This window comes from Primulina eburnea, chromosome 17, assembly GCF_022965805.1.
Source record: "Primulina eburnea isolate SZY01 chromosome 17, ASM2296580v1, whole genome shotgun sequence".
Classification (NCBI taxonomy): Eukaryota; Viridiplantae; Streptophyta; class Magnoliopsida; order Lamiales; family Gesneriaceae; genus Primulina; species Primulina eburnea.
The window spans coordinates 20,279,410-20,294,638 of NC_133117.1; positions in this window are offsets into that span (position 1 = coordinate 20,279,410).

Here is a 15,229-nt window from a genome sequence, read left to right on the forward strand (position 1 = left end):
ACTATTGACCGCGAGATGCTCACGAAGTCACGTCTTTGGTTTCTAAGTTTTACATTTACGCATTTTATTTAAAGCATGAATTATTTGACAGCATGTTTTCATGAATTATTTTACGTCCAAATTTATTTTATTACTCAGTATTTAAATTTAAATAAATGATGAAATTATGCATGTTAGTTACGTATGGGTTATGTATGGAACAGTATGCCCCCCAGACGCATTCTTGAGCGCACTAGAAATGACGAGCCTCGCCAAGAGGACAGGGAGGAGCAGAGACAGGAGAGAGACCTACCACCTCCACCACCCCCTCCACTTGACATGAGTGCCCAGATGCTAGCTGGGATGACTCAGTTCTTCGCACAGTTTGCGGGGAACCATGCTGTGGTGACTAGGCCGACAGGGTCCGAGGCTGTATATGAGATATTTATGAAGATGCGTCCGAAGGAGTTTTCAGGGACGTCGGACCCCATGATTGCCGAGGGCTCGATTAAGTCCCTCGAGGTCATCTTCGAGTTTATGGAGCTTGGAGATTCAGATCGAGTTCGTTGTGCCTCTTATCTGTTCGGAGGAGATGCCTGCTTATGGTGGGAAAGAGCTTCAGTAGCCCTTAACTTGGCTACACTGACTTGGGCATGCTTCATAGAGGTATTCTACTCCAAATATTTTACTGAGGAGGTGCGCACCAGGTTGACTACTGAGTTCATGAGCCTGATACAAGGAGATCTGACTGTTACGGAGTTCATCCGTAAGTTTGAGAGGGGTTGTCATTTTGTGCTCTTGATCACGAATGATGCTAAAGCCAAGTTGATGCATTTCTTGGTGGGTCTACGGCCGATCTTGCGCCGTGATGTTAGGGTATCCGACCCTACTTCTTATGAGGTCGCTGTCTCCAAAGCTCTAGCCGCAGAGCAGGATCAGCGTGATATCGAGAGAGACCGCCAGGGCAAGCGCCCAGTCCAGGTACCACACCGCCCTCCTCCTCAGCAGCATCAGCATCAGCATAAGAGGCCTTTTCACGGCCCGCCCAGAAACAGAGGAGGACCTCAGCAGCAGCAGCAGGGACGCGCAGTCCCGAGGCCGTTTGAGCACCCAGTCTGTCCCAAGTGCTCACGCCGCCATCCTGGAGCATGTATGTTTGGCTCAGGGAAGTGTTACAAGTGTGGTAGCCCAGACCACACGTTGCCGTATTGCCCTCGGAAGAACCTGCCTACCCAAGGCAGAGTTTTTACTCTCCATGCCACGGAGACGAACCCCGATACTATGCTGATGACAAGTACCTTACCACTTTAATTTTACATTTGCATTCCAATGTTTTGGGAATCGAGATTAATATTTTGAAATTAGAATTGCAATAGGATTGTATGCTCTACTCAGTATTATTTTCGGGATTTAGTTAGGAGAATTGTGACCTTTGCATGTCTATAAGCTTAGCTCTTGTGATTACTTGGGTTCAGCTTAGTGTTCCGAACTTTCAGGGAGAATTTTCATAGCTGGCTCAGCTACCAAAGCCCTGATAGATTCAGGGGCTACCCATTCATTTATTTCAGAGGTCTTTGCGAACTTTCTCAAGGTTAAGACCATCGGGCTAGATGTAGCCTATTCAGTATCATTGCCTTCCGGAGAGGAGATCACAGCCACCAATGTGATCCGAGACATAGACCTTGAGTTGCATGAAAATCTTGTTTATGCGGATCTTATCTTATTGCCGATGCCAGAGTTTGACATCATTCTGGGGATGGAATGGCTATTGCGGAACAGAGTTTTGATCGACTTTCAGCGGAGATCTATTCTAGTCCGACCGCATGGAACGACATAGTTCTTATTTGAGCCGGACAGGTACTTTCCTTTACCACGCATTATTCCTTATGTTCAGGCTAGGAAGCTCATGCATAGAGGGTGTCGGGCGTTTCTAGCGACCTTTATATCTGTCCCCGAGGCACCCAGTCAGTCAGCCGCAGATGTTCCGATTATTAGAGATTTCCTAGACGTTTTTCCTGAGGATGTCTCTGGTATGCCACCCGAGAGAGAGGTGGAGTTTTCTATCGAGCTTATGTCAGGTACGGCTCCGATCTCAAAAGCACCGTACCGACTTGCACCGACAGAGATGGCAGAGCTTAAGAAGCAGATTCAGGAACTTCTTGACAAGGAGTTCATTCGCCCTAGTTTCTCACCTTGGGGCGCGCCAGTTTTGTTTGTTAAGAAGAAAGATGGCACGATGAGGCTTTGTATTGACTATCGGGAGTTGAACAGGGTTACAGTGAAGAATAAATACCCACTTCCGTGGATTGAGGATCTGTTAGACCAGTTGCAGGGAGCTTCGATTTTCTCTCAGATTGATCTGCATTCAGGTTATCACCAGTTGAGAGTGAGAGACGCCGACATTTCGAAGACAGCTTTCAGGACTTGTTATGGCCACTATAAGTTCCTTGTGATGCTGTTCGGTTTGACGAATGCGCCAGCGATCTTCATGGATCTCATGAATCACGTATTTCAGCCGTTTCTCGACCAGTTTTTGATAGTTTTCATAGACGACATTCTCGTCTACTCCAAGAATCGGGAGGATCACAGCCGACATCTGACCACAGTGTTGCAGACATTGCAGAAGCACAAATTATTCGCAAAGTTCAGTAAATGCGAATTCTGGTTAGAGAAGGTGGCGTTCTTAGGCCACATTGTTTCCAGCAGTGGCATTGAGGTAGACCCAGCAAAAGTTGCCGCAGTCAGAGATTTGGTTGTGCCGCAAAATGAATCAGAGATCCGCAGTTTCCTTGGCTTAGCAGGATATCATCGGAAATTCATTTAGGGATTCTCTTCGATTGCAGTTCCACTCACAGCACTGACAAAGAAGAATGTGAAATTTGTTTGGAGAGGGGAGTGTTAGAAGTGCTTCGATACTTTGAAGCAAGCTCTTATCTCAGCACCAGTTTTGGCCGTGCCGTCAGGGTCCGGTGAGTTTGTTCTGTATACCGATGCTTCGAAGCTCGGTCTTGGCGCCGTATTGATGCAGCATGGGAAAGTGATAGCATATGCTTCTACATAGTTGAAGATGTTAGAGTAGGTGCCCGTCGAGCCAAGTGTTGGCCGAGTGTTCACAATGAAACTCTATGTATAAGCAATCTTTATTTTAATAATATTTGAAATTATTATTATGGCACATCTTTATCTGTATACCCATGCTAGTTGCATAGATAAAGCCCTTGAATATACAAATAGTAGAAAGAATATGAGATGCTCATATGATGAGTATCATGAAACTCATATTTGTAATACTGTATATTCTAAACGGTTCCTAGTCGATTCAGCCGCCACTAAGAAGGATATAGGCCGCTCGAGTTAGAGACTAGTATCTGCGATGTGAGTACCATGTTTCATTGGTAGGGGACATTGTGATGTCCGAGCATGCAGATAGGTGCTCCTAGTAGAGTGCACTGAACAACCCTCCATTAAAGGACTTTCCAAGTGGTTCTCACTTATCGAGTGGAAAAGTCCTGGTTTATGGTTGTACAGAATTAGTCCTTATGACCCGGGACAACATTGAGACTCTATGTGCTAGAATTACACTTTGACTTGTTTACCGACTCTCACTGGGTCATCAGGTGGCAAGGTTGGGTGTTCTGTCGAAACACATAGGAGTCGATGCATTGTAGTCGGTGATTCACCGCTTACCTTCGGGTATGGATATCCTATGTGTTATCATGTGTATGTATGTTGAAATCTCTGGCCAGAGTATGGTTGTAATTATAAAAGGGGTTTCATAGATTACACCATCGATACAACTACGACATGACACATAGTATCGATTCATTGACAACTCTCGATAAACCAATGGTTGTTGAATCGATCGGGATATATGAGTTGAAGGGACCGTACTGTACGCTAACCATAATTGAATGGTTCTTGCAGGCACTATCATGTGATACCTAGGGAATCACGTAAGCGATGCTGCTAGGCGTTTAACGTGATTGGTTGGGTACTATCAGACTTGATTCTGACGTTCTTATTATCAAGGTGTTGATACATAAGAATGGAGCAATTGGGGTATGCTCATATAAGGACATGTTTAGTCCGAATCACATAGAGATGTGAACCCACGGCTAGTTGTATCAATGAACCACTGAGGGCCACACAAGTACTAGCTTTCTAGATCCCGTTGAGAAGTAAAAATAGTTCAATGTGTTGAACGGCTTATAAAGGAGTTTATAAGCGTAAAGAAAAATTAGAAGTATGACTTCTATAAAGGAGAAAATAGTTCAAAGTGTTGAACGACTTATAAATGAGTTTATAAGTGTAAAGAAAAAAAAAATAGAAGTATGACTTCTATGAGAGAAATGTAAATTTTAATTTAAGGAAGTGTTCCAAAATTAAAATTGGCCAAGTGAATAATGTATTTGAAAATTGTGATTTTCATAAACATTATTATGGACTAAATTGAATTAATTCAAGTGTTGAATTAATTAAACACTAGTGGGCCTAGTAGAGTCCAAATAATTAAATTAATTCAAGTGTTGGATTAATTAAATTATATTGAGTCTTGTAGAGATCAATTAAAATAATTATTTAACTAGTGTGACTTGGGTAAATTCAAGTAATGTTTAATTAGTCTCAAATATGTTTGAGATAATTAAATTTAGTCCATGGTTTTTTTTTAATTTGTTAAAACCATATATTATATGCATGGGGAGGTAAAAGATTGGGAGACAACTTTTGCAAGAAACTAGGCATGTGTTGCACATGCTAGAACACACTTTTTCCTCAACCAAGAAAATGCTCTTCCCTCTCTCCTCCCCTCACCATGGCCGAAATTTCTCCCCCCTTTCTCCTCCAATTTTGTTCTTCAATTGTTGGAGAAAAACACTCACTTCTCAAAGAAAAATGCCATACATTTTCTAGTGCAAGTGTAAGGTGGATCTACCTAGTTGGTGGTGGGCTTGATTGGAAGAAAGGAGTCCAAAAGAAAGGTGGAGCTTGTAGATCTTTCTTGCCATACAAGAGCTTTGTTGTTCAACAACAAAGTTGGAGCCACAATCAATCTTTTAAAGATTGATAGGTATATCTCTCAAACACCCTATGAATGTGTTTTTATTGTATTTGCTACACTTAGTCATGGTGGCCGAAAATTTTAGCTAAAAATTTTAGATTTTTGAACTTCCGTTGCGCTTCCGGTCACCGTAACCGATCCCCTTTCAAGTGGTATCCGAGCTATGGTTACGTTTTTGTGTAGCATTTACAAGATATTATGTTGAGATCGATTTCTAACCGCATGAGTGTATTTTTTGCAACGATTCAAGGCCATTTTCGGGGCTGTTTTTGGGCAGCTTGGGCTGCCCGAGGGGCTGCCCGAAACGGGCAGCTAGGGCAGCCCAAGGGGCTGCCCGAACAGCCCCACATTTTTTTAAATAAAAAAAAAAAATTTTTTTGTTCGCCGGAATGTTGGCCGGAATCCGGCGACGGAGCTCCGGCGACGGCGATGACGGCTAGGGTTTCCAAAAGTGTTTTGGAATATCAAAGTGTCATGGGCCTTGAGTTGTTGGGCCATTGGATGGCTAACATGTTTGTGAATTTTAAATGGGCCGAAAACGTTTTTGGTGAAAAATAAGTTTTTTGGGCCCTTAAGTTTAAAATTACAAAAATTGCAAATATTTTCTCATGAAATAAATAATTTAAGTTGGACTTTAATTATTTATAGTAAATGGTGATTTACAAGAAATTCGGTTATAAATAAATTAATTTGAAAGTAGACAAATGTGTTTGTATACTTTGTTAATTTAGTTTATAATCGTGGCGGTTAGTGATTGGATCAAGATATATATTATTGGATCAATTAATTATTGTGATAATTAATTGATGGTGTATGATATGTGATATTATGCATGAAGGATGATCAAAAGCCCAAGCCCAATTTGCTAGGTGTATGCTAGGATATTTGATGTTGAATGATTGTAATAATTATCAAATTTAAAGTGGGCTTGGTTTATGGCCCGTTCCCACCCCCCATGAAATGTATCCCTATTTGCCATGGATATTTATTTGTAAATATTAGTATAGTGGATGATCAAGATTGGAAGATGGTGGCCATGATGATTATGAAGATCGAAGACATGTAAATATTGGAAGCTTATGTAATAGTTGCATTTGCATCCCGTGCATTTCCCTAGGATTGGACCTAGGCCCGTGTTTAGCTCACACGGTCCGTTAGTATTGGGGCGATTGATCATCCTTGTTTTGTTTACTGTTTATAATATATGCATGATATGTTATAAATAATGAGTATGTGCGTTATTATTATGATAATAACAAAGTTGCATGAATCCGGCAAACATACGATCAAACATGGCGAGCTTTTAAAAAATAAAATTAATGATGAGACCTTTCAAAACTAAAAACCCTCATTTTGAATAAGATTCAAAATTAATATCAAACCCGAAAAGGGGAATTATAAAATTGGTTATAATTTCCTTGTCTTCCATCGACAATGGGTGCATGATGAACGCTACCCGTACTCGGGGCTCGGCTCATATTATTGGGGGGGCCCTTAGTGCCGGAAAGCTGTGACATTCATTGACATGGTGATGTGAACTACGTGGAACTCCCATGACTTCGGCTCAGATAATTGAGGGAACTCATGGCGACTGTCCATTAAGGTTCAACATCGATGGGTAAGGCTTGACACGTAAAGATGAACGACGTCTATAATGGGTCCTAATCAAACGTGAGACAAAAGTTTACGTTAAGGGTTGCATTGTGATGCAATTGGGAAACTACCTTTTAGGAATTGTGATTGGCTGTATAATCGGGATCATAATTCGCTAATTGGACCTTACGTACCTACTGTGGAAAGGAGTTTCCCGTTTTCACTAGAGGGTAGTGAAAGATGTCAAAACAGTGGGAGTAAATATTTATAAAGTTAAAGTCCATACTTTATATCTTTCCAAATATTTTAAATAGTCATCAACATTTATCTGTTTTACTTTTCAGTACAAGTTTTGACAATGTCTTCGATTCGCAATCCGATATCTGCAATACTCGACAAACACATGTTAACCGGACCTAATTACCTCACTTGGCTAAGAAACCTAAAAATCGTCTTGAATTCGGAAAGGGTAGCATATACACTGACTGAGTCGCCCCCTGTTGAGGCTCCGACTGACTGCAATCCTGAGAAATTGCAGGCTTACAAGGAATGGTGTGACCATGACTTGATAGCCAGGTGTTATATGCTGACTTCTATGAATGATGAGCTGCAGAGGCGTTTTGAGGGTGCAAAGAGTGCTGCTGACATTCATTTGCACCTCAAGGAGCTCTTTGGAGAGCAAACTCGGCCTCTTAGGCATGCTACCGTCAAGGAGCTGATCACTATGCGCATGCGAGATGGGGCCTCGGTCCATGAGCATGGCCTGAAGTTGATTGGGCTTGTGGATAAGCTCGTTGGCATGGATATGATCTTGCCTTCGGAGTTGACCACTGACGTGTTGCTATTATCATTGCCTAGCTCATTTGATCCTTTTGTGGTGGACTTCAACATGAACAAGCTAGAGCCGACCCTTGAGGAGTTGGTGAACATGCTTGTTACGTTTGAATCCACCATCAAGAAAGAGAAGTTGGTTCTTTATGTGGGTTCTTCATCTGGTACGAAGATTGATCCACATGGGAATGGAAAGAAGCGTTCTTTCCAACATCCCAAGAAGAACGTGCCCTTGTTGAGGCAATCTCCGAATCCCGTTGAGGCGGCCAGACCAGTTAAGGCTGACAAGACTGATGATGTATGTCATCACTGCAAGAAGCCTGGACATTGGAGGCGTAATTGCAAAGAATATCTTGCCCAGAAAAGTTCTGGAAATAGTATGTTCTACATTGAAGTAAACATCTCAATTAACTCTACTTCTTGGGTATTGGATACCAAATGTTGATCACATCTCTGTAATGTGTTACAGGTGATGGGAAGAAGTAGGAAGCTTAAGGAAGGTGTGACCTTCTAGAGGATGGGCAATGGAGCAAGAGTTGCTGCCAAGGCTATTGAAGATGTTTACTTATTATTGACAATAGTTTAAGATAATTTTATGAGATGTTTTGTTTGTACCTAATTTTGTAAAAACATTGTTTCCATTTCTATGGTGATAAAAATGGATATTCTTGTTTATTTTGCAAAGGTGTTTGCAACATTTACATGAATGAATGTTTGATTGGTACTTGAGAACTTGAAAACGATCTCTATAACTTAAAATTAAAAGATATTCTACTAAATGTCCATTCAAAGGCATACACCATATGAGATATGGATGGGTAAGCCTCCTAAGTATTCTTATCTTAGAATATGGGGGTGCCCTGCTTATGAAGCAGGTAGTGGGAGATAAATTGGATTGTTGATCCATTTTATGTTACTTTGTGGGATATCCAAGGAATTTAGTTGGATATCACTTCTATCATTCCCAAGAAACAAAGGTGTTTGTTTCTAGGAATGCAAACTTTTTGGAAAAATAATTTTCTATTGGATAGAAAAGGGGAGATGATAGAACTCGAAGAGGTTCGAGAAATACCCACAATTATAGAACCCACACCCGAAGAGCCAAGAGAGGAGATACAAGCTCCTAGAAGATCCGAGAGAGTTTCGAGACCAGCTATGAGGTATGGTCTGCTTCTTGAAGAGGGCCATGATGAGCCTAACCATGGATGTGATCCAATGACCTTCAAGGAAGCATTATCTGATGCCGATTCATCCAAATGGCTTGAAGCTATGGAATCTGAGATGAATTCCATGCATTCGAACCAAGTGTGGGATCTTATAGATCCATCTGAGGGAATGGTTCCCATAGGGACTTGGGACGGATGGGAAGGTATTGACCTTCAAGGCGCGATTGGTGGCAAAAGGATATACTCAAAGACAAGGAGTTGACTTTGAGGAAACCTTTTCCCCAGTCGCAATGTTCAAGTCTATAAGGATATTGCTAGCCATAGCTGCATAGTATGACTATGAGATATGGCAGATGGATGTCAAGACATCCTTTCTTAATGGGGATTTTAATAAAGTTATTTACATGTCTTAACCTGAAGGGTTTACATCTATCGGAAGTGAGCATATGGTATGCAAACTTCAGAGATCTATTTATGATCTAAAGCAGGCATCTAGGAGTTGGAACCTCAGATTCGACAGTACAATCAAATAGTTTGATTTACTAAGAATCCTGAGGAACCCTATGTGTACAAGAAGGTCAGTGGGAGTGTTGTGACATTCCTGGTGTTGTATGTTGATGACATTCTACTCATTGGGAATGATGTAGGAATGTTGCAATCAACTAATATATGGTTAGCGAGTAAGTTCTCGATGCACGACTTGGGTGAAGCATCTTTTGTATTGAGAATACACATCTATTGAGATAGATCGAAAAGATTGCTTGGTCTCACCCAGTCCACATACATTGATACCATCGTGAAGAGGTTCTCGATGGATAAGTCCAAGAGAGGACATCTACCAATGTGTCATGGCGTGTCCCTATCCAAGTCTGTCTTTCAAGATTGATGCAGAGGTAGCGGCGATGACAAAGCATTCCTTACGCATCTGCGATTGGTAGCATCATGTATGAGATGATATCTACACGTCTTGACGTGGCATTTGCACTAAGTGTAGTGAGTAGATATCAATCGAACCCTGGTCTTCCACACCTAAAAGCTGTGAAAGACATCCTCAAGTAGTTGAGAAGGACCAATAAATTGTTCTTGGTCTATGGGGTGGAGAACTAAAATTGGAAGGCTATACCGACTCTAGCTTCCAAAGCGATATCGATGACTCGAAATCAACCTCTGGTTTTGTATTCATGCTCAATGGTGCTGCTGTCTCTTGGAAGAGTTCCAAGCAAGACAATACTACGGATTCCAGCACAGAGGCCGAATACATTGCTGCATCAGATGCAGCAAGGGATGCTGTTTGGATAAGGAATTTCGTCCAAGAGTTGGGCGTCATTCCTAATAGAGTTGCTCCTATCCCGGTGATGTGTGACAACACGGGAGCCATAGCTCAGGCGAAGGAGCCAAGGTCTCATCAGAAATCCAAACTAGTATTGAGAAAGTACCACATCCTCGGAGAGATTGTGGAAAGAGGAGAAGTGTCTTTTGACAAAGTCGGCTCTGCCGATAATGTTGTTGATCCACTAGCTAAGCCTTTACCTGGACCATTATTCGACAAGCATCGCGAATCAATGGGTTTAAAGCATATGGGTAGTTGGCTCTAGTGCAAGTGGGAGATTGTTAGAGTAGGTGCCCGTCGAGCCAAGTGTTGGCCGAGTGTTCACAATGAAACTCTATGTATAAGCAATCTTTATTTTAATAATATTTGAAATTATTATTATGGCACATCTTTATCTGTATACCCATGCTAGTTGCATAGATAAAGCCCTTGAATATACAATAGTAGAAAGAATATGAGATGCTCATATGATGAGTATCATGAAACTCATATTTGGAATACTGTATATTCTAAACGGTTCCTAGTCGATTCAGCCGCCACTAAGAAGGATATAGGCCGCTCGAGTTAGAGACTAGTATCTGCGATGTGAGTACCATGTTTCATTGGTAGGGGACATTGTGATGTCCGAACATGCAGATAGGTGCTCCTAGTAGAGTGCACTGAACAACCCTCCATTAAAGGACTTTCCAAGTGGTTCTCACTTATCGAGTGGAAAAGTCCTGGTTTATGGTTGTACAGAATTAGTCCTTATGACCCGGGACAACATTGAGACTCTATGTGCTAGAATTATACTTTGTACTTGTTTACCGACTCTCACGGGGTCACCAGGTGGCAAGGTTGGGTGTTCTGTCGAAACACATAGGAGTCGATGCATTGTAGTCGGGGATTCATCGCTTACCTTCGGGTATGGATATCCTATGTGTTATCATGTGTATGTAGGTTGAAATCTCTGGCCAGAGTATGGTTGTAATTATGAAAGGGGTTTCATAGATTACACCATCGACGCAACTACGACATGACACATAGTATCGATTCATTGACAACTCTCGATAAACCAATGGTTGTCGAATCGATCGGGATATATGAGTTGAAGGGACCGTACTGTACGCTAACCATAATTGAATGGTTCTTGCAGGCACTATCATGTGATACCTAGGGAATCACGTAAGCGATGCTGCTAGGCGTTTAACGTGATTGGTTGGGTACTATCAGACTTGATTCTGACGTTCTTATTATCAAGGTGTTGATACATAAGAATGGAGCAATTGGGGTATGCTCATATAAGGACATGTTTAGTCCGAATCACATAGAGATGTGAACCCACAGCTAGTTGTATCAATGAACCATTGAGGGCCACACAAGTACTAGCTTTCTAGATCCCGTTGAGAAGTAAAAATAGTTCAATGTGTTGAACGGCTTATAAAGGAGTTTATAAGCGTAAGGAAAAATTAGAAGTATGACTTCTATAAAGGAGAAAATAGTTCAAAGTGTTGAACGACTTATAAATGAGTTTATAAGTGTAAAGAAAAAAAAAATAGAAGTATGACTTCTATGAGAGAAATGTAAATTTTAATTTAAGGAAGTGTTCCTAAATTAAAATTGGCCAAGTGAATAATGTATTTGAAAATTGTGATTTTCATAAACATTATTATGGACTAAATTGAATTAATTCAAGTATTGAATTAATTAAACACTAGTGGGCCTAGTAGAGTCCAAATAATTAAATTAATTCAAGTGTTGGATTAATTAAATTATATTGAGTCTTGTAGAGCTCAATTAAAATAATTATTTAACTAGTGTGACTTGGGTAAATTCAAGTAATGTTTAATTAGTCTCAAATATGTTTGAGATAATTAAATTTAGTCCATGGTTTTTTTTAATTTGTTAAAACCATATATTATATGCATGGGGAGGTAAAAGGTTGGGAGACAACTTTTGCAAGAAACTAGGCATGTCTTGCACATGCTAGAACACACTTTTTCCTCAACCAAGAAAATGCTCTTCCCTCTCTCCTCCCCTCACCATGGCCGAAATTTCTCCCCCCTTTCTCCTCCAATTTTGTTCTTCAATTGTTGGAGAAAAACACTCACTTCTCAAAGAAAAATGCCATACATTTTCTAGTGCAAGTGTAAGGTGGATCTACCTAGTTGGTGGTGAGCTTGATTGGAAGAAAGGAGTCCAAAAGAAAGGTGGAGCTTGTAGATCTTTCTTGCCATACAAGAGCTTTGTTGTTCAACAACAAAGTTGGAGCCACAATCAATCTTTTAAAGATTGATAGGTATATCTCTCAAACACCCTATGAATGTGTTTTTATTGTATTTGCTACACTTAGTCATGGTGGCCGAAAAATTTAGCTAAAAATTTTAGATTTTTGAACTTCCGTTGCGCTTCCGGTCACCGTAACCGATCCCCTTTCAGAAGACTCATGAGAAGAACTACCCTACCCATGATCTAGAGTTGGCCGCAGTAGTTTTTTCCTTGAAACTTTGGAGGCACTATCTATATGGAAAGAAGTGCCAGATCTTTACCGACCACAAGAGCCTCAAGTATTTCTTTACGCAGAAGAAGCTGAATATGCGTCAGAGGCGTTGGTTGGAGCTTGTGAAGGAGTATGATTGTGACATTAGCTACCATCTGGGTAAAGCTAATGTAGTTGCGGATGCATTGAGCAAGAAAGTTGCAGCGATGGATCATTTGACGATTCAGAGACCTCTTCAGCTTGAGATGCAGAGGTTTGATCTAGAGTCATATCCTCAAGGTAGAGTTCCCCGTCTATCTACCTTGACCATTCAGTCTTCCCTTTTGAACCGCATTCGCAGTGGTCAGTCAGGAGATGAGCAGTTGGCAAAATGGAAGCAGAGAGATGGGGCCAAAGGCAGTGTCTTGTATTCAGTCAGCTGTGGTATTGTGAGATACCGAGACAGGAGATGGATTCCTAGCAGTGATTCTACTCGAGCAGATATCTTATCAGAGGCCCATATGTCACCGTACCCTATTCATCCAGGGAGTACAAAGATGTAGAGAGATCTGCAGTTATTGTAGTGGTGGCCTGGTATGAAGAAAGACATCAGACGATTTGTATCCGAGTGTCTGACTTGCCAGTTAGTGAAGGTCGAGTATCAGAGACCAGCAGGTTTGCTTAAGCCTCTCCCTATTCCTGAGTGTAAGTGGGAGAACGTTACCATGGATTTTGTGACCGGATTGCAGAAGTCAGTCAGAGGGTCGAATGCTATCTGGGTGATTGTAGATCGTCTTACCAAATCAGCACACTTCTTGCCTATTAAGACGACTTTCACCATGATTCAGTATGCGGAGTTGTATATCCGAGAGATAGTCCGACTCCATGGTATTCCAGTTTCTATCGTATCTGACAGAGATCCTAGATTTACTTCCTCATTTTGGAAGAGTTTGCATTCGACTATGGGGACGAAGTTTCTGTTTAGCACAGCTTTCCATCCGCAGACAGATGGGCAGTCAGAGCGAGTCATTCAGATTTTGGAGGATCTTCTCCGTGCTTGCGTCATTGATTTCTATGGTAGTTGGGAGTCGAACTTGCCATTGGTAGAGTTCACCTATAACAACAGCTTCCAGTCATCTATAGGAATGACTCCGTATGAAGCATTGTATGGTCGCAAGTGCAGATCTTTTGTACATTGGGATGAAGTAGGAGAGAGAGCAGAGTTGGGTCCAGATATTATTCAGCAGACTGTCGATGTAGTAGCCCGGATCCGTGATAGAATGAGGACTGCTCAGAGTTGACAGAAGAGTTATGCAGATCAGAGGAGGAGAGATTTAGAGTTTGCTGTCGGCGACCATGTCTTTGTGAAGGTGGCACCTATGAAGGGTGTCATGATATTTGGGAAGAAAGGGAAGCTCAGTCTGAGATTTATTGGACCATTTGAGATCCTTGACAGAGTTGGGACGTTAGCTTATCGTGTGGCTCTTCTGCCGAATCTGGCCGGAGTATACAATGTCTTCCACGTCTCTATGCTGAGGAAGTATATGGCGAACCCTTCGCATGTCCTGAACTTTGAGCCGTTGCAGCTTACTCCGAACCTATCTTATGAGGAGAGACCAGTGCATATCTTAGACAGGCAGGAGAAGAAGTTTCGGAACAAGCTGGTTAAGCGAGTCAAAGTCAAATGGCTTAACCATTATGAGGAGGAAGTTACATGGGAGTCTGAGCCGGAGATGAGAGATCGTTACCCCGAGTTATTCGGTGAGTTTTATTTCGAGGACGAAATTTCTTTTAAGGGGGGAAGGATTGTAGAACCCGTAAATCAGTCTACGTATAATCCATGCATAATTCTAGTATTTTAAATTAAATTGATTTTTTCCATGAGTATTTAAATGATTTTTCCTTAAGTAGATTATTTTACGCAGTCGTTTGATTTTTATCATTTCAGTTAATTCAGTGAGGCCGGACTTGAGTTGGAGTTGGAGTTTAGAGATAAAAATTTAAGATTCATAAAACATTTCCAGAATTTATTTTAGCTAGCAAGTAAGTTCATTTAAGTTAATAAGGAAGTTTAATGATTTTTTTTAGTTACTTGAGGTCAGTAGAAAATAAATTCATTTAAGTTCCTTAATTAAGGGTTTAGTTCACTAAATTATTTAAAGGATAGGTGAGGCTTTTAAGGGTTATAAATTTAGTAACTAAACAACAATTTCCCTTCATTTTATTGTGAATTTTCGGCCACCTTAGATGAGTAATCAATTTCCTTGCCAACTCACCCTTTGACCCATTCTTTGTTAAAGTTTAGCATGCAAACTTTTTAATTATTGATCAACCTTAATTAATTAATATTAGATCATATCCTAACCTTGTCTAGATGAGAAAATCGGCCATGCTCCCCCCCCCCCCCCCCCCAAGAAGACTTGTTCAAACAATTTCAAATTTAAATGAGATGTAGACTTAGTCTTGCCCTTGAATCCCTTTATGAGTGGATCTTCCCCTCACCCTCCTAACCATCATTCTCCACCCCCATGACCAAAATTCAGAGCATTTAGAGTAGAAAAATCGTGACCCTCATAGCTAGAAACAAGAGAGAAAAATCGAGCAAGAAGCAAGACAAGAAAGAGCTCCACCTCCTCCGCGCCGGATCGTCTCATTCTTTCGTTTTTCTTTCAAACGAAACCAGGCATGCATATATTCTTCCTTGAATCTTCAATCAAGTCCTACTATCATTATTTTTATGTTTCATGATCATCATTTCATGCAAAAACCGAAATATATCAAACAATTTTCAGAAAATAGAAGGTGCAGATTTT